Source organism: Trichosurus vulpecula, chromosome 5 (assembly GCF_011100635.1).
Source record: "Trichosurus vulpecula isolate mTriVul1 chromosome 5, mTriVul1.pri, whole genome shotgun sequence".
Taxonomy (NCBI): domain Eukaryota; kingdom Metazoa; phylum Chordata; class Mammalia; order Diprotodontia; family Phalangeridae; genus Trichosurus; species Trichosurus vulpecula.
In genome coordinates, this window is record NC_050577.1 from 49,881,131 (window position 1) to 49,900,586 (window position 19,456).

The 19,456-nt window shown below is 40.2% G+C and overlaps 1 protein-coding gene across 1 annotated transcript in view; it reads right to left on the reverse strand.

Moving 5' to 3' along the window:
* Positions 1 to 275: 275 nt before the first annotated feature.
* The window catches only part of CDK14 (cyclin dependent kinase 14), a 657,433-nt gene continuing 638,252 nt past the window's right edge, over positions 276 to 19,456 (reverse strand). The window contains exon 15 of the mRNA XM_036761007.1: positions 276 to 3,649. The gene's annotated coding sequence lies outside the window, so the exon portion shown is untranslated. The remainder of the gene's footprint in view (positions 3,650 to 19,456) is intronic.

A 19,456-nucleotide genomic window follows, 5' to 3' on the forward strand; every position in this document is an offset into this window, starting at 1 on the left:
ACCTTTTTCTTGGGGGGGGGGAAGGAAAAAGGGGTATGTGTTTATCATTGCACTTAAAAAAAAAGAAAAAAAAACAAGTTATATACTTGTATCTTGTAAATCCCTTGAAAGCCAAGGCTGTTTACTATTTGTTTTTGCATCTCCAATGGCCAACATGGTGCCTGGCACATAGTAGGCTCTTAATAAAAGCTTGCAGGCTGATTAATCTTGAGAGTGTGTGTGTGTGTGTGTATGTGTGTGTGTATGACCTTATGATGCATCCATAGGAGAAGATATAGGGAGATTCGGCTACACTTTATTCCATATCATGTTACAAGAAAACAACAGTTACAGCTGACAAACCATTACATCTCTCATAATACAGACAAAGTACAAGTTGTAACAAATAATGCAACGTGTATTATACCATTCTGCTTACGAGGCTGTTATTGTGAAGAAATCGTACTATTTTTTTATCTGAATGACATGGCCGCCTTCATCTTGTGCCCATTTGCTCTTTTACAAAATACACAGCATAGTGTATCATCCAAAAACTAAAAGTTAAAAAAACAAAAACAAAAAATCAACAAAAAACACTTCCAGCTAGAGAACGTAGATCTTGTATGTGCCACTACAATACACTTGGGTGGGTGGGGGGGGGCGGGGAGACATTGCTTATCGTATTGTATTGAATTGTATTTTATCTTTTGGTGTGTGTGTGTGAGAAAATCACAAAATGGTGACATACAAGGTTACCATCACCCACCAGCCAGGAAATAGGCTTCTGCATAGTGAAGCAGCTCATTTCTACTTTAAAGGGGAGCCAGCCTTCTCCCCGAATATGTACAGCCTACACATCTTCTTAAGTAACAGAGATTACAAAATCAAGAATATTCACAATAAGTATTTAGCAAAGAAGCATAACATAGAATGTGGACTATACTTTCAGTCATGTGCGTACAGAGAATGCCAAGAGGCCCGAGTCCTCTACCAATGTGTGGGGGAGATGTCACCCCTGAACCTTCTCTTATCACTCTTGGGAGGTAGAAAAATCTCTCACCCTTCCTATCAGTGGATTGACAGCCGTCTTCCCCCCACCTCCCCTGGTAAGTTTTGTAGAACTTTCCTTTGCAGAGGAAAGTTTCCCTGTTATGTGTGCGTGCAGAAGTATTGCTAACCAGGATGTTTCTTTTAAAAAGAAAATGGAAATCAAATCCCAAGCCCCACTTCAGAACAGTGACGTAATGTTGATACAATCACAGTGCTTAGGCGTTCTAACCACCCTAGTTCTTTGATTTCAAATTATTCTTTTATAGGAAAATAAACTTGCCCAACGTTTTACACTTCCATGACTGAAGAATAAATAGAACACAATTTCCGGGGCTAATTTCAACAAGAAGGGGAGAAAAGGAAAAGGGAATAGGAATGAGAATGGAAGAGTCAGCCAAATCTTTGGCTTTATACCATGGATGGCAAAGTAGAAGGCCTATAAACCTCCCTGAAAGGCAACTAACTCCCTAGACAGACCAGCAGATTTCTTCATTGAGTAGTACAAATATACTTTCTGGCTTTCCTAGAGAACTTGTCATGGAACAAGTGATGCATACCTATGGAATGGCCTCCTTGTTCCTAACTTGAACCTTTGTTATAGTAAATGTTTTCGGGGTTTTCTTTTCCTTCCTGTCAACAACTGTAAGACTTTTAAAAGAGCAAATTGTAATCATCCACGCTAATCACAGGATGAAGATCTGCCCTCTCACCCAAATGGAAATATGAAGCTTTGGAACAAACCCATGAAAAGGGTGTTTGAGACTGAGAGTGTAATTTCCTTTTAAAAATATTCTAATATCAATTAGCTTTAAAACAAAATATTTCAAAGGCTCAAAATGCCACAAAATACCTCAAATTTGGTAGGAATATATGATAAAAGAATGGGACAGATCTGGAAGCAAATGGTGAACATTTTCTCATTGGGTAAATGTTTTGTTTTCCTTAAATGTCACATAGCAAAGACTACCTGGTTTAGCAGGTACTACACAATTAAAAATCAATGTTGAATTCTCAGAGCACCCATCATGTGAATATATTTAAGCAGTGACATCCCATTCTACAGTGCATATAATTCTGAGGCCTGTGAATCCTGGCATTCAGTTTCCTTGCTCTGCTGTATTCTGAACACAGGGGAAAAAAGCTCTATAAGGTCAAGTATTGGTCAACTTGGCTAGACTTCCCTTGTTGTAGCCATAATAAATGGAGAACCAAGAGGGAAATGGTAAGACTGAGCCAATGTATAGTCTGATGTTTCCACGGTAAGTTGTGTCCTGGGGATGTGAATGAAGTATTCCTTGGGCTCTATGTTGTTTACAATGCAACAGCAAGTTTCACACACTCCTAGTTTTCTTGAATTCAGGCACCATTCATTCCAGATCCAAGAAAATCAGATGCTTCCAGCTCCCTTCTGCTTCCAATTTTACATCTTCTCCTCCTTCCCCGAGTTTCTCTCATGTTCTCGAACAAGGGTAGCTGGATCCCTTTTTCTAAATGTTGCTACTGCATCATTTCTAAAATGTGTGAAACTTGGTTCGGCAGGTAGTCTGCAGGGTGTTAAGTGGCTTCTTCCAATCATGTTGAAATGAAGACAAAATGGAACTGGAAGGTCTTTGAAATTCAAGAGGAATAAACTCACCTGTGGACAGCTTTACATTTTGTTTTTTTTTTTTTCTAACACTAACAAGCAAAGATTGCTTTAATGGCTCATTCAGCAAATACAGTTTTTCTAAACCCTAGTCTTATAAACTCTTTTTTTCCTTTAGGAAGGATGTCCCAAAGATGGGACAGTGTGGGAAAAAACAAATGTAGACAATATCCACAAAACCCAAAAAGTTACTTTGATCTGCAAAGGCCAAATAGCAATTAACCAATTAATTAATTATTGTCTTTGTTCATATATCTTGTTTCCCTGTTCTTTCCCCCCACCCAACCCCCAGCCCTGGTCTCATTTTCAATCTATTCTGATGACTGGCATGCTATGTAATTTGAGAACTGTAACCAAATTCTGATGTGCTAAATAAATGTGCAATTATTTCCATGGATTAAAAAAAATCAAACCTCTATGCAAAGATTCTCAAGAAGTAAATAAAACATTGATGGCATCATGACCAGGGACTGTCCTTGTCGGTCAGTCAGAGGATATGGGTTTGCTCTAGCTAAAAATGGCCTTCCTACTGGTTGAACTATTCTCAAAGAAAACACACATTCTTTTATGCCACTCTGTGGCTTTTATGTACAGACATTACTGGAGAAGTGTGAACACCAAATGTGTTGTCTTAATGTATTTAAGACCTTGCTGGTGAAAGCATAAAAACCTTTACAATGATGCTGCGCCGCAGTGGAAAATCAAACAAAATCCAACACAAAAGACTGGAAAGAATACATGCCATGTATCAGTAAGCAAAGCTTAATCTTCACATAGTTCTCTGAAATCACAAGGTATCCGAATGCGTGCAAGGTTTTAAATAAATTGCAGGGAAAATAGGGTCTTGCCAGCTTCAATTTTCTTCTGAACAAAATCCACCATAGGGAGAGAGAAAGGAAACTGAACCATGTTTCACTTCATATTATTGGCCTCTTCATTAGATTTTCTTCTCCCCAGAATGATGACAACTTAATCCTGGAAGAAAAAAAGGAAATGCAAATTGTGAAGAAAAAATAAACAAACAACCCCAAACCAAAATAAAACTCCCAAACCTTGCACCCTCTCATGCTCCCCAAATTGTATGACAGGTTAAAAAAAGACACTGCAAAGTAATGCTATCTATTTCCACTACAACTCTGCACAAAGTTGGGGCAGTAGATCCAGTCTGAAGCTACCCTATATATGATAAACAGACGCTCTTATTTTTGGTTTTTTCTCTTAATCTAATTTCATGTACCCTTGGATCACTCAGAGAGAAAGAAATTCAGCAACTTTCTTCTCCAAATCAGTGTAAGTGGTATGTCCTCACTGGTTAAAAGCATTTAATATTTTGGAATCATACAAAGCATTAGTCCAAAACCTGCCAATATGATCTGTGTTGCAAAAACAAAACCTAATGAATCAACAAACAAATATAACCCACAACTAAAGTAAAAAACACCACACCCCACTTAGATTAAATAGCTAGTAGGTGCCTCTAATGATTAATAAAGCAAACACTTTCAGCCAAACAGAGCAAGGAGACAGAATGTTCATTCCCACTCACCCCCACATACCCCAGTCCCTTAGTTTATCTTTATCTCTTGAATACTTCCATAGGGTCATTGCTGTAGGTAAATCAGCAAGCAACAAGTTAACAAGAATTTATCAAGTGCCTACTATGTGCCAGGCACTATACCAAGTGCTAGGGATACAAAGAAAGGCAAAAGACAGACCCTGCTGCCCATCATGGAGCTCACAATCTAATGGAGGAGACAAAAGGCAAACAGCTACATACATACAAGATCTATCAGGGGTAAAGTGTAAGCAATCTCAGAGGGGAACAAGCATTGAAGGGGACAAAGAAAGAATTCTTGCAGAAGGTATGACATGAACTGAGACCTACAGGAAGCCAGGGAAGCTATGAGCTGGAGGTGAGTTGGGAGAGTAGACCAGAGACGGGGGATGGCCAGCAAAAAGTTGGAAGATGTTGTGTTGTGTGCTGGAAAAAGCAAGAAGGCCCTTGTTGCTGGATCACAGAGTATGTGGGAGGGAGTAAAGTGTAAGAAGGCTGGAAAAGTAGGAAGGACCCAGATTGTGAAGGGTTATAAAAGAACAGAGGATTTGATATTTATCCTGGAAATAAGAGGGAGACACTGGAGTTTATTGAGTATTGACAGGAGGAGGTTAGTCCCGTGCTTCAGGAAGTTCACCTTGGTAGCTAAGTGTAAGATAGATTAGAGAGGAGAGAAAATGAAGCCAGGGAGATGAACCAGAAGGCCATTGCAGGGTCTGCACCAGAGTGGCCAGTGTGTCAAAGAAGAAGAGTAGGGGGGCATATACATGAGAGAGACATCAAAGGGAAAGATGATAGGTCCTACCAACAGACTGGATATGTGGAGGTGGATGTGAACGAGGAGCTAGACATGACGTTCGACTTGTGAACCTCGGTGACTTGGGAGGATGGTGGAGAACTTGACAGTAATAGCAATGCTTAGAAGAGGGGAGGGTCTGGGGGAAGGGAAGGGGAAGAGGTGAAGGTCTGGGGTATAACTTTAGTTTTGTACACATTGGGATCACGATGTCTACTAGGACATCTAGTTTGAGAAGTCCTACAGGCAATTGGAAATGTAAGACTGGAGGTCAGGAGAGAGGTTAGGGCTTGATCTGAGAACTGAATACACTGGAAGGGTGAAGGAGAAAGCATGTATTGCTGTCTACAATGTGCCATGCCCTGTGCTAAGTGCTTTACTAATAATAATATTATCTCATTTAGTGTTTACAATGACCTGGTGAAGCGGGTGCTGTTCTTACTCCCCTTTTACAGTTAAGGAAACTGAGGCAGAGAGTGGTTAAGTGATTTGCCCAGGGTTACACCATGATTAAGTGTCAGGTTCAGGTCTTTCTGACTCCAGGGACCAGCTCTCTACCCACCATGCACTTAGCTGGCCGGGTGACGGGATCAGCATAGAGACGAAAGAGAAGAAAGTGAAACATTTTATTGATAAGGCAAATAAGAACATTGTGAGTAAGAGATTCCTAGTTAGCAAAATTGTGGTTCTTGAACCTATCTCATCATTTCGGTTTTGAAACAAGAGGCCATTCCAATCTTGTTAGGATTCTGTCTTCTTTCAAAGAGATGGAACCAAATAAAGTCCTAATGCTGCATCTTCCTTCAAGGCGCAGACTTGTTATCACTCCTGGTTCCCGGGTTTCCAATCTCTCCCATATTACTGGCGTCTCTCAAACACAGGCAGGCACCTCGGAGTCTATGGTTGTAGATACCACATTCCCAGAGACAGTGAACATGGAAACAGCCTCTTGACAAGTAGGTGCCGAGCAGAGTGCTAGATTTCACAGTTTTACAGTTGTGAGACTGTGAAAATAGAGTATTTCTCTATTAGCTTCTCATTTCACCCCTTTTCCATCACCATTATCTTGGCATCTCTCAGCACACACATATCTCTGATTTCTCCCTCAATGTCCCCCCTTTTCCCAGGGCTTTCACCTCAGGGCCTGAGTGAGACAGTCTCAGCAGAGTCTATGAAGTCTGGGGTACTTCTGTATCCATTAAGCTCTGACTTGGCCATCTTTTCAGAGTTTTGAAGCTCTTGGGACCATACCTGTTAACTTGCTTAAAATTATTCAATCATAGTTGCTTTTAAAGGGGAGGGTACGTGGTGAGTCAGGGCAGCTTGGTGGCACAGCCCTATGTCTGGAGTCAGGAAGACCTGAGTTCAAGTCTGGCCTCAGACTCTTACTAGGTACATGACCCTGGGCAAATCACTTAATCCTGTTTGCCTCAGCTTCCTCATCTATCAAATGGAAGGAAATGGCAAACGACTCCAGTATCTTTGCCAAGAAAACCTCAAATGGGGTCAGACACTACCTAAAAAACAACTAATGCTGTGAGTCACTTAGTAGCACTAATTATGGCCTGCTTACCTCCCAATGAAGAAAAGTGTTATCTGTAAAAAATATTCCGATGCTTAGAGGAAAATGAAAGAAAAAAAGAAAAGCTATTTTCCATGCTCAAAGTGTGGCTTCCTTCCAGGTCACCTCTATCCCCCTACTCCTTGAGGAGGCACAATGGCTTTGCCTAGGCCCAGCAAGGGACATATAGTAGGAGGGGTACAAAGCAAATTGTTTATAGAAGGCCTCAGGCACACCTGCTCAAAAGTATCTTTCTGGTCACTTATTCCTGTCTTCAAAACCATCCAAAGCTGCAGCAGATAACACATAGTGATTCCCACCTTCCTCATCCCACCTGTGTTCTGGTCTCCAAGGTCATCATTCTGCCACTATTAGGAAAGCTCCCAGAATTACAGCTTCTTCACAAAAGCCATCTCAGAATGTGAAGGTGAGACTCGATGGTTTGTCTTAAAACCATACAAGGAAGTGCAGTAGACTGGAAAGAGCCCTGAATTTGGGAGTTGGAGGACCTGCTATTTCCTCTGTGTGAGACGTAGGCCAGGCCCCACGCCCCCCTTTCTTGCCCTCAGTAAGCTCATCTTTAAAATGAGAGTTAGATGATCTGGAAGGTCTCTTGCAGCTCTGAATCTATTCAGCCCTAGACATTCTGCACACAATTCTTTGAATTCACTTCAAGAAATGCTTTTTTAAGATTTACTCTGGGCAAGACTATGTGCCAGGAATATAAAGATGAAATAAGACATAGCCCCTGCCTTCATAGAGTTTACACTCTAACATGTATATCCCCTTGGTTATCATTTCCTAAAATTAATTCGCCTCTTAGTAAATAAGGGAACCGCTTTATAACATCCATGCCACAGACAGTGACTTTCTAGTTGGTGGCACAGGGGATGGAGCTCTGGGCTTGGAATCAAGAAGCCTTGAGTTCAAATCTGGCTTCACACACTTACTAATTTTGTAACTCTGGGCAAATCACTTAGCAGATGCCTGCCTCAGTTTCCTTGGCTGTAAAATGGGAATGATAATAATATAGCGCCTACCTCTTAGGGCTATCATGAGGATCAAATAAGATACTTTTGTAAAAAGCACTTAGCACAGTGTCTGGCACATAGGAGGTACTAGATGAACGTTTGTTTCCTTCCCTTCTCTCCCTCTGCTCCCCAACCAGGCAATCTCTAGCTTAGCTCATAAGCACTGAGGTTGTGAAGTATTGGTTTGCCCTTTAGAATGTGCAAAGCAACGTGATGGTGAACTGCGCTATCTGAGGAGGCAGCGGTACTTTCCCGCTTATTTGAGGTTATTTAATGTTACTGCTCTACTACTCTCTTTGGACAGACCAGGACTCATTCCTTCACTCATTCGACATTTACTGAGCCCTTCTGATGACCATAATGCAAACCATGTGCCAAGCCCCGTTCCAGGCACTTCGGAAACAAAGACAAAAATGGCACAATGCCCGACCTCAAGGAGCTTACAGTCTGAGGGGAGCTCATACGAACAGAGAGAAGTAAATAAAATATCTTTCATACATACACAGAGTAAATACCAAGTGATTTCTAGGGGAAAAAACTAGAAACTCTGGGGATCACTATAGGCTGGTTTTAGAGCTGAGCCTTGAAGGGAAGTCAAGGATTCCGTGAATCAGATATGAAGAAGGAGTGTATTCCAGGGATTAGAGACAGCCTGTGTAAAGGCCTGAAGGCAGAAGATGCACTGTAACATATGGCGAAAAGCAAGAAGGTTGGTTTGGCAGACCACAGAGTAAAGAATGGTGGGTAATGTATAATGCACCTAAAAAAGTAGGTTGGAGCCTGATTGTGAAGAGCATTTGAGTACCAAAAAGAGGTAGTTATGGTGTACAGGCCCATTGGAGCTTGTTGAGAAGAGCAAACATACACTCAGACCTATAAGTTGTAACTTTGACTACTGTAGGAAGGATGGGTTCCAGGGAATTAAATTAGCAAACTTTTGTCATAGGACAGGCAAGAGGTGTTCAAGGTCTGAACTAGGAGAGTGGCTAATGAGTAAAGGGAAAGGAATATATGGGAGAGAGATGGAGGTGAAGTCAACCAGAATTGGGAAATGATTGGCTAAGGTGGGGGGGGGTGAGGAGAGGGAAGAGTCAAAGATGATTCTGAAGTTGTGAGATTGAGAGACGACAGTGCCCTAAGAGACACAGAGACGTTAGCAAGAGGAGAGAAAGGTCATGAGCTGTCTTTCGGACACGCTGAGTTTAAGATGTGTGTCGGACGCCCAATTGGAGATGTTCAATAGGTAGTCGTGATACAGAGCTAGAATTTAAAAGAGAGACTAGAGGTGGATAGATAGATCTAGGAGTGATCTTCTTAGAAATTAGATCTGAACTTGTGGGAGCAGATGGAAGAAGGAAAAGAGAATAGAGAAAATGAGGAGAAGAGGGCCCAAGGCAGAACTAACACGCAGGGGCCAAGACAGTAAGTCACCTGGCAAAGGAGATTGAGATGGAGCCACTGGACAGGCTAGGAGGAGAACCAGGAGAGAGCAGCTTCATGAAAACCCATGTAAGGTGTCACCAGTATCAAATGCTGCATGTGAATCGATAGGGTCGAGGATGAAGAAGATGCCAATGGATCTGGCAATTAACAAAGCACTTACCACTTTGGAGGGAGGGTGTATTGGTTGAGTGATGAGGCCAGAAAAGTTAGTGAGAGGAGAGGAAGGGAAGGCATCAAATGTAGACAGTTCTCATTGAGTCTCTGCTTCTACACAGGAGAAACTATGGCACTATAATTCTCTGTGGGCTTAACACATTAAGGCTCAGAGAATTAGCTGTTTACTCAATGGGCTTTTTTTTTATTGTTGTTGTGATCATAGTTAGCAGCTCATTTGAAAGCACTGTGCTTTACATATTGCTGAAGTGTGGATTCAGAAAGCTGTTGGAATACCTGAGAGAGTTAAGTATGTGGGAACGGAGGGATATTCTCCACAAGTTGGTCTTGGCTACATACATAGTTTATTGCTAATCATTTTTTATGCCTTTTGAATTCTTTAGTTTGTTCCTATCAGTGTTTGAGTTGTGGCAGCTGTGAGCTGTAGTGACTTCTGCGGGCTATGGTTTTGCCCACTGTAATCTGGGGCAGTCAAGTACCATCATGTTGAAAGATGACTTTGCTTATGCCACCCCTGCTTTTTTTTTTTTTTAATTGATACTCAAAATAGCACCTTGAAAGGTCCAACAAAGATGTCAATGCTGTGCTGGTGAAAGCTTCACTGGAAACTACCCTTATTCCATATTGCATTATGGAACCTCTCTTTAGCCATGACGCTAAGAGCCCCCAGTTTGAGGTTGAGGTAGTTGTCAAAATGCTTGGTTTGCTCGCAGTGCAGCACTGTTTATGCTGCTGGCAATTTGGTGGGGGGATGAACTATTCATGTGTGTGAGTATACTGAGTATATGAGTGTATGTATATTCTTTGAAGTCTAAGTATGACCAGATGTCTGGGGAGTAGGATTTAGGGTGGGGATGAGGGAAGGATGCCACTGCCTCTTCTGGGAAGTAAAATATCAGATTGATTTAAATCATCCACTTGTACATTCTGAACCACTGAGATATACTGCACACCCAGAGAAATGAATCTTATACATGAATCATCCCCTCAGATACACACACACACACACACACACACACACACACACACGTCAATCAGAAGATTAACAGACATCACCATTTGTCGTTTTTGCCTATCTCTATAAAAGGAATCCATTTTATATGAAATGGATTATTATTGATAACAGTTTTATTCAGAAAATATCTACATGGTGCTTCTTGGCTATAAATATTAATTAATTGGATCCCTGATACCCATAATGCAACTTTGTTCTGACCTGGGTGCCCTATGAACTAGATATTTTTTGGATTCAATTTTCTTAAAACCAACTGTCAGCATCATGTGACAGGAGAGATGAAAAATGTAAGTAAGCCTTCCCGCTGTGCAGGTGAGTGACCTGTGGGAGAGAGCTCTGCCGGGTAGGATTTTTACACGTACCATCAGACACAGACCAATTGATTAGATCATCTCATACCCGCCACCAACTAGGCTCAAGAGACTAATTAGAGAGAGTACTGCCTGAGCGGGCACCCCATTGACACCTAATTTGCTCAGCCAAAGCCTTTGGGGAAAATGTATTATCTCTGCAGCTGCCCTTCATGCATTTCTGATTGGAGGCATGAGCAGGGAAAACTTGATCACTCTTTTGAGCAAACTGAATGCATGAGCCCTTACGTGCTAAATGCAAGCAAACAGATCCAAATTAAAAACAGGCCAGGCTCCTCCACTTTCCCCTTCATGCCCCCCATTAAATCTGTGTGTGTATGTTTGAGGGCACATATGTGCAGTTTGCATGCCCCAGGAAAACACACACACACACACACACACACACACACACACACCCCAGAACACTTGCTTCATGGTCTCAAGTGTGATCAGGTAGTCAAACCTTGGCTGGTCTATTTTCCTCACTATTAGCTACCCAACCCCCCTTTCTTCCTCTTTCTCTCTCCCTCCCTGCCTCCCTCCCATCCTTTTCAAAATTTTAAAACAGAATAAAAAATAAACCCAAGAACTCTTCTTTTAAAGGAACTGAGAAGATTCCACAGCCTATTTTTCTTTCCCCCTTCCTCCCTGGCCCCTCCCTCAGCCCCCATTCCTCAGTGGTGTCAATGCTCAGCTATAGGCAGTGATTATTTTAGTTCTAACTTGAATCTGCTGTCGGCCTTCCTTCCATCGGCTAAAATGTGCATATGGTTTGATGAGAACTGCTATTCGCTGGAGTATATATGGGGCTAATGGGCGACTTAGCTCATTTCTATTTCAGGCTCTGTTTTGTACAGTTGCCTAGTGAAGGTAGAAGAAATATTCAAGCTGGCTGGATAGAATACAACTGTACATTCAAAATTGGAGCATTAACAAATGATTCTGATCTTTTCAAAGAAACCAAACGCATCCTTTCTATGCTTAGGGTTTTTCCTGCTTAGAATCTATCTAGCAGGTACCAAAATCCTTGATGTTCCACAAATGTGGACTCTGGAATGCAATGAGACACATAAAAATGATGAATAATGATCAGGTCAGTAGAGAGGGAAATAAGAAGGAAAGGAAATGGAGAAAGAAGAAAAAGAACAATCCACATACTATGGAAGATAGGTAGGATGGCTAGGTCAAATCCCATAATCCCTCAACAAGAATTTCCATAATTGAAAATGTCTCCCAAATAAACTTGTGATGCCAGCTCTCTAGAGCCAAAGCTTTCTTCCTGTGGCTTCCTTCCAAAAGGTTTCAACAAATCCCTTCTGGAGCCTGCATGAAGTCTGACTCTATACTGTCACTTTCCCATTTTGCTACTTTCCAAAATTCAATTAAAATTTTACCATCTTGGCCACTCCACATTTTATAAAGAACCTTTCTCGGCTTCGGAGACTCATGTATTTGAATAATATTTAGTTAGGAATCCATTTTTTTGACTGTGGGAGATTTAGGTGGGTACCCAGATGGGTGGCATATGGAACTGGTGGTATGGGGAGTGTGTGTATGGTTAAGTTTGAAAAATCAAGCCCTGAGTCTTAGCTAAATAATCCTTTGTTACTCATAACTGCCTAGGGAGTTTGCCCACAGTCTCTGAAGGGAGAATAAAGTCCACACATACTTTTGTCTTTCCTCAGTTACCAGATGAATAGATTCTTATGTGAAATATACCCAGGAAGAAATTTCTACAGCTATGTCACTGAGGCTTTGATAAGGAAACATCATTTCCCTCACAAGGGTACGATGAACACTTTGGATTAAAAACTAACCAAAATAAGTAAACAAAATGAGTCTTTTGTAAGCAACCCACCCTCAAGCAGAGCTTGCTGCAGTGTGCAATCAAGCCCATGAAAAGTCCTGATCAAAGCTTAGGGGCTGAATACCCAGGGAGCAGAAATTTCCCTCCCAAATGAAGATATTTGTGGATAAAAACAACAGCAAAACTCAGATGAGCTTTCAAAACCTATCAAATAAAAAAGTCAATGATTAAATGTACTTGCCGGCACACACACATACAAGCATTCAGTTTGAGATATATAATTCGAAGTAACAGTTTTAAATTTGAGATGAGAAAATGAACTCCGACCTTGCTGGTATGTAGGTAAGCTTTAAAACGTGGGTTGCTTTCAGTAAAAGCTCAGATATATTAACATTTAGTTACAACTATTTTTATGGAGTTAAGAAGGGTCACTTCACATCCACATAATCATTAATGAGGAGTGTTTAATGATTTTACAACGGAGAAACTCTCTGATCAAAGACAGCAGAGCTCTAATTCAGACGTAATCAATGGGAAGGAGAGAGATAGGGGCAGTGGGTTGGCGATGGCATATGGAATATTTCTGTTCCATACTACAGCACTACCAGAAAAAAATTGTGGCCTTTCAGAATAACTGTAGATTATGGGTATTTAAAATTTCCTGAACGACGCTTATCAAAATAGCAAATTTTCAAAGTCACGCAGCAGAACGAATTTTAGTTCATCCAATTATCTCCCCCTTTCTAGGGCGTTTAAACAAGATTCAGTTTTGATAGAACAGTATGTTCTTATACAATAATCTGAAGTCAGCGTTCACCATTTACCCTCAGGTTGTAACTAAGGTTTTTGCTGTGGAACTTTGGGGGTAAATGGGAGGTTATTGTAATATGGAATATTAAAAAGCAGTAAAATCACAAAAACTTATTTTTATAACCAATTTCCACCTTAGATTATCTAAACTCTCTATGTTTTCTCATCTCCTACAAGAAGAGACCATACTGTTGAGTCCAGCAAAAGGATATCAATTAAAATGTGTTAAGATCTGCAAGGTTTTCCCTTCCCCCACTCAACAGAAGGGACATAATTACAGGCACATCCTAGATCGCCAAAATCCTTCATGTTGAAAGCTGTTATTTGGTCATGTCCATCTGGATACACAAGCCACTAATTGCAATAACTTTTCATATTTTAAGCATCATGCCAAAGCAAAGAACTTGATGTAAAAAAAAACAGAACTAAAAACTTTAAGTAAAATGTTACTTAAAATTAAAACATCTCATATTTGAAAGGCCTGACTGAACATATCTTGCTATTTTCATCATTATCAGTTCAGGCTGATTGTAATTCCCATTGGAGATGTGGCACTGTGTTGTTTTAGTGTGCACGACTGAGAAAAATGCCACAATTTAATTGTGATTTATGATTTTTTTAGAAAAGTAAGCAGTGGCTCTTTAAATTAGAAGCCTTAGGCACAATCAATAAAATTATCATCAGCTTAATATCATCAGATTATGCCAGATGTGGGATCATTTTCAGTGCAATACACATTACTCTAAAACATAATTATTATAACAATAATAAAAATTATTGTAACTTTTTTCTTTTTAGGTCTTAAGAATAAGGTTTCCTTGTAAACACCCTGGTGCATTTAATCTTGCTTTTGAAGTGCCATGCAATATTAAATGTAAAGCCTGGAATGGCTTATTCAAATAATTAAAATGATACAATACCAAGGCTAGGAAAGCCTCAATCAAAGGGGGCCTGTTCTTTCCCAAGATCTCATATGACTTGAGATTTGGTTTTCTCAGCACACCTTTGCACTGACTTGGTGGGTTTCCAAGTAAGCGCAAGTTAATTAAATTAAATAGGATTTTGACCTTTTTACCTTCCTTACATATCACATCCCAAGTACTACCTATTTAAATAAACCACAGGAAAAAAATCCTAAGGTTACAATGCCTGCATTACATTTTCTGGTTATGGTAAAGAAACAAAATAAATATCCCATAAACCAATTCCTAAGCACTCCATAATCAGAGTGACCACTACCAGCTCATGCTGACTTTAATGAAGAGATCTGAGGGGAATGGGAATCCATTCAGGACAGATTTCCTCAAATTAAAGTCTGAACAGTATTACAGCTCAGGATACCGAATTATAGAGATTCTTCATTCTTGTGCCACATCTAAGTGATCAGCTCCTATGAGTTTTCTGGGTTCAGTTTCATTCAGAAGTTTGCAAAGTCACTGTTCTGCTGATAATAAAAAAAATGATACAGAAGGAAAAATGAAGCATAGCAAAAGATAGCTCTTGTTTCTGAAGAATTATAGAGCAACATATAAGGAAAAAAAAAACTTTTTGAAGCCAGTGAATGGTTTAAATCAAAAATGTCTCCAATATTTAAGGATGATACAATTTTCTTGGGCCTGGGCATCTGTGTAAACAAAAAAATAAATAAAAGCTTTGTACTGAAGTGGTCTAAAAAAAAAACTCATCATAGGAGCATGGATCTAGAATTAAAAGAGGCCTCAGAGGCCACCTTGTTCAATCTTCTCATTTTACAGATGAGAACGCTGAGGCCGATGGAGATTAAATGACTTATCCAAGGTTGTCACGTAGGAACCTCCAGGGGTAGGACTTGAACCAGCATCCTTTGACTCCAGAGAAAGTGCTCATTCCAATATGCTTTTCTTGTATCTCATTTCATTTTATGCAAATTCAATTAACTCAATGAGCTGGCTGGAGCTACAAAGACAAAGATGAAATAGTTCTCATCCATAAGGAACGTGCTCTTTTTTTAGGGGGTGGCGACTGCAAACCTACACAAATGCATATATAGATATTTACAAAGCTTGTTTTGTGCATTTAGCTTGACCGTTTTGAAGTTCTGATCTTTTAGGCCAGGCATGTGTCTTGTTGATAGTGGATGCTGTTTTCAGTTATGTCTGACTCTTCGTGACTCCATTTGTGTTTTTTTTTTTTTTTGGCAAAGATGCTAGAATGGTTTGCCATTTTTTTCTCCAGCTCATTTGACAGATGAAGAAACTGAGGCAAACAGGGTTAAGTGACTTGCCCAGGGACACACAAGTGTCCGAGGCTAGATTTGAACACATGAAGATGAGTCTTCTGATTCCAAGCCCAGTGCTCTATCCACTATGCCACCTCGCTGCCTGGTAGCAGGTATGTGACTACCTCTAAATTACCCAAAGCGTTCATCGTAGGAGCTGCCTCCTAAGTGAGGATCGCAGGGATTATTGTGGTTATAATTTCCAAAGCCGTTATAAAAATTGAGCTAACAAGCTTGGTATCTTGTGTTAAAACACACGCTGGGCTGCTGGCTTCAAACAGTGAGTCATAACAGCATTACCATTGTTCAACACCAAGAATGGTCAAGAATATGCTAGGACAGTTTGAGAATTGGGTCAGCTTCCTACTTCCCTCATCAACAAATCCCCACTCAAAGCTCCAGAATAGGGGTTCTTTTCTTGTGTCATGAATGCCTTGGGTGATCTGGTGGAGCTTATGAAATACCTCTTAAAATAATGGTTTTAAATGTATAAAATAACATTCAAAGACTTACACAGTAAACCAATGGTTAGTGAAAAGAAAGTTGTAATGTTGTCCCCACCTCATTTTACAGACCCTCTGATATGGATATTCACAGGACCTGTGGGTTTGTGGGCTCAAGTTAAGAACCTGTATCCAGGAGGAAATTCTTATCTTCTTCTATGCATGGTTACTCTTTAATGCCTTCTGTTTCAGAACTCCATCCCCCTTGAACTTTCCTTTTAGTGGGATGGGACACTCTACCTCATCTATCTTGATGTGGTAGCTGAGCTGAGGACCATTCTTTGTAACTCCACATGGAACTCTAATACATCCACCATGGGCATGAGTTGTAATTTTTCCATGAAGCAGTGACATGGAGATTGACAAAGAAGTCTAGAAGAATGAGTAATATAATGCATATAGCTCTCTTGAGCTCAAATGTGTGACTTGATTAATAGATTTCAAAAGAAAGCTTGGAAGTGCTGGTGAAAAGAGAAAAAGGCCTATGTGTACACCAAATAGAATTTGAATTTAATACCTTTGTTCTAAGGGGATTAGTTTTAGAATGAGTAATAGGTAGATGTTCTAGATTGGAAATCACCAAGGGGATGGCAATGACATTATCTTAGGTATTAGGATTTGTCCTAGGCTAGGCATTGTCTCATAGATATGGTGAATGAGATAACAGGAACTTCTAGGTGGGAAATGTACACACTGTGGGAAGGCAGAAGCACAACAGATAAATTTCCATTGGCAGTGGAAGGAAGGAGAAAACAGAGCAACTAAAAGCTCTGAGTGATAGTAATTAGCCAAGACAAGTAGGCTTAGGGAGATGAGGTACTTGTCTGGGGAAGGGAAGATGGGGCCAGTTAAAAATGAGAGGGACGATGAAGGCAAACTCTTAACTACTTTCCTGACCTGCAAAATGGAGGCATTGGACTCAATGATTACTAAAATAATGACCCAATATTTCATACTTTCTCCTCCAGGCCAGTCCTTATTTGAGGTGGATAGTGAGACGGAGAGAAGAAATCTCTGTGGAGGCCACTTGATGTCAATGCCATGTCATTTTACTATAATTCCTCTGGACTAAGAATCAGTTGCCCATCATACCTTTCTCAATAATGGATTGCTGCTCCATCATAATATTTCATACATAAGCAACTTTAAGAGAAGACTCTAAACTTAATGCTTATTGCTATTCTAGAAATAAAGTGGGTGTTCTTTCCAGTTTGGATGTTTTTATCGGGATAACTATGAGAGACAATGTGGTATCAGAAGAACTAGGTGCAAGTCCTTATTATACCACACAGTAGCTTTGTGACCTTGGACTTTCACTTTCTGAGACTCAATTCTCTCATCTGTGAAGTGAGATTTGGACTATATGTTCTTTAAAACCCTTTTCAGCTCTGATATTCTCCCACTGAGACTTGGATTCTGCTCCTGGGACTCTGGGTTCTGATAGGTGAGCCTTCACTTTATCTTGTCTGGAACCAGGCCTCCAAGCTACTTCCTGGACATTCCCATATAGACTTACACACCCAATCCCCACACTTAGTTCCCTTTTTCATGTATTTATATCCCTCATTAGCGTGTAAGCTCCTTGAGGGAAAGAACTATCTTGTTTGCTTACTCCCTTTTGATAGCACCCTTGGCCCTTAGTACAGTGCCTAGCCATAGTAAACACTAAATAAATGTTTCATTCATTCTTCTATCCACCCATCCATTCATTAATTCATTCATTTATTCATTCTATGATTTGTAAATCATAAAAACATATGATAATCTCTTCATAAATTTTATCCATACATGGTAGATGTTTCTATTACAACTCAACACATTACAAATGGTGAATGTGGTTGCTTTACACAAATGGTAATGGAGTACCAATCTACTGTGTTGACCTTTTTCCACTCTGACATTCTGTGATTAACTTAAAAGCTATGCACACTTTAATTAACTTTAAAGCAAAAGAAAAACAAAGTGGTACCATTTACTAACTTTCTGTCTTCATTTCCCTTTTCTCCCCCAAATAATTAGTTGTTTTAGATGAACACACAAGCTTCAACCATTGTCATAATGCTACAACACCACTGTTAAAATTTTTAGCAACAAATGTTCTAAAGTTCTAAAGGGACATTTGGTCACAGTACTCAAGCTTTGGTTCACACTGGTTACATATCGTCCTGGACCCGGAGTTCCAGTTCATTGGAAAGGTGAAGCCTCCAATGTCACATGAGTAAGACATCCAAGACATCTGCATCCTTAAAAACCGGCTTCTTCCCATTAGAAAAAAAAGAAAGTGCCAAAACCTTAGCAGTTTGGTGGCGGTGGAAAAAAAAAATGGGTCATCTCCCACTGCACAGTTACATTAGAAGAGGCTAAGAAGTTTTGGCAGCAGATGGTACTCAAGAGTCCTACGGATAAAAGAAGACTTCGGAATTTTTTAGGGTCCTCTTCAGTAACCTAGAAGAACATTGCTGAGGTACAGAACTGAATCCAGTTCATTATGCCCAAGTCAATACCACAGCATTCCTGCACTCTCACCCCCCCTCATCCCCACCTCCCAATAAATTCCTTTCTAGAAGAGAGAACAATAGAAGTAAGAGGCCATACAAGCTCTGTCTCTGCCTTCAGGCAGGACCACACCTAAACCACCCCAGACTATTGATTTGGTAAGCAAGCACAGATTTCCTCTTCAAACTCAAGCAAAACAACAGTCATGTCTTGTCTGAATTAGTTTGTTTGTTTTCCAGTCTGCTGGCATTAACATCACACTCCAAACACCCATTACCAAAGATGATGCCCAACCAATCCTCTGCAAAGTTTTTGATTTTTCACACTTAGATCATGTTGGAAAAAGAAAAGCTCAGTGATTCAGGTTGCTTCATATTTTCAGAAGTGAAAAAAACCCAACCCAATACAACACCCACATGACAATGTAATTTTAACCAACAATAACTAAAGATGACGCCTGTTGTGCAAAATACAGCTTATACGGAAAAAAAAAAGGCAAGCAAAATCAACTTCTAGCAGCTGCTTTATTTTTTCTTCCCATCACAATCCTTGGTTTCAACTGCTCAGCATGAGACACCTTGCTCAGTGAGCAAGGACATGAGACACAAAAAGGGAAGAAACTCTTTTATTTATTAATTACCTGTCTCTAGAGTTTCAGGGACAGAGTTTGTGTATACTTCTTATATCAATTATTTCAGACTTTGAGATAAATAGTCTGTATATCACAGTTCACACCCTGTAAAACCAAATCAAGGTTCTTCTTATAGGATCTTATTTTTAAAAAGCACAACCAGTACATTTCTAGGGAAAAATACACGCCCAGAAAAAAAAAAAAGAGGAGATATATTTATTTCTCTAGCTTAAAAAGGCCAAGGCCTCCCATGCATCTGGGGGCCATCTTCAGTCGTCCTGATCTATATCTTGCCACTGGACCCAGATGGCTCCAGGGGAGAGAGTGAGGCTGGTGACTCCCTCACAGCCCTC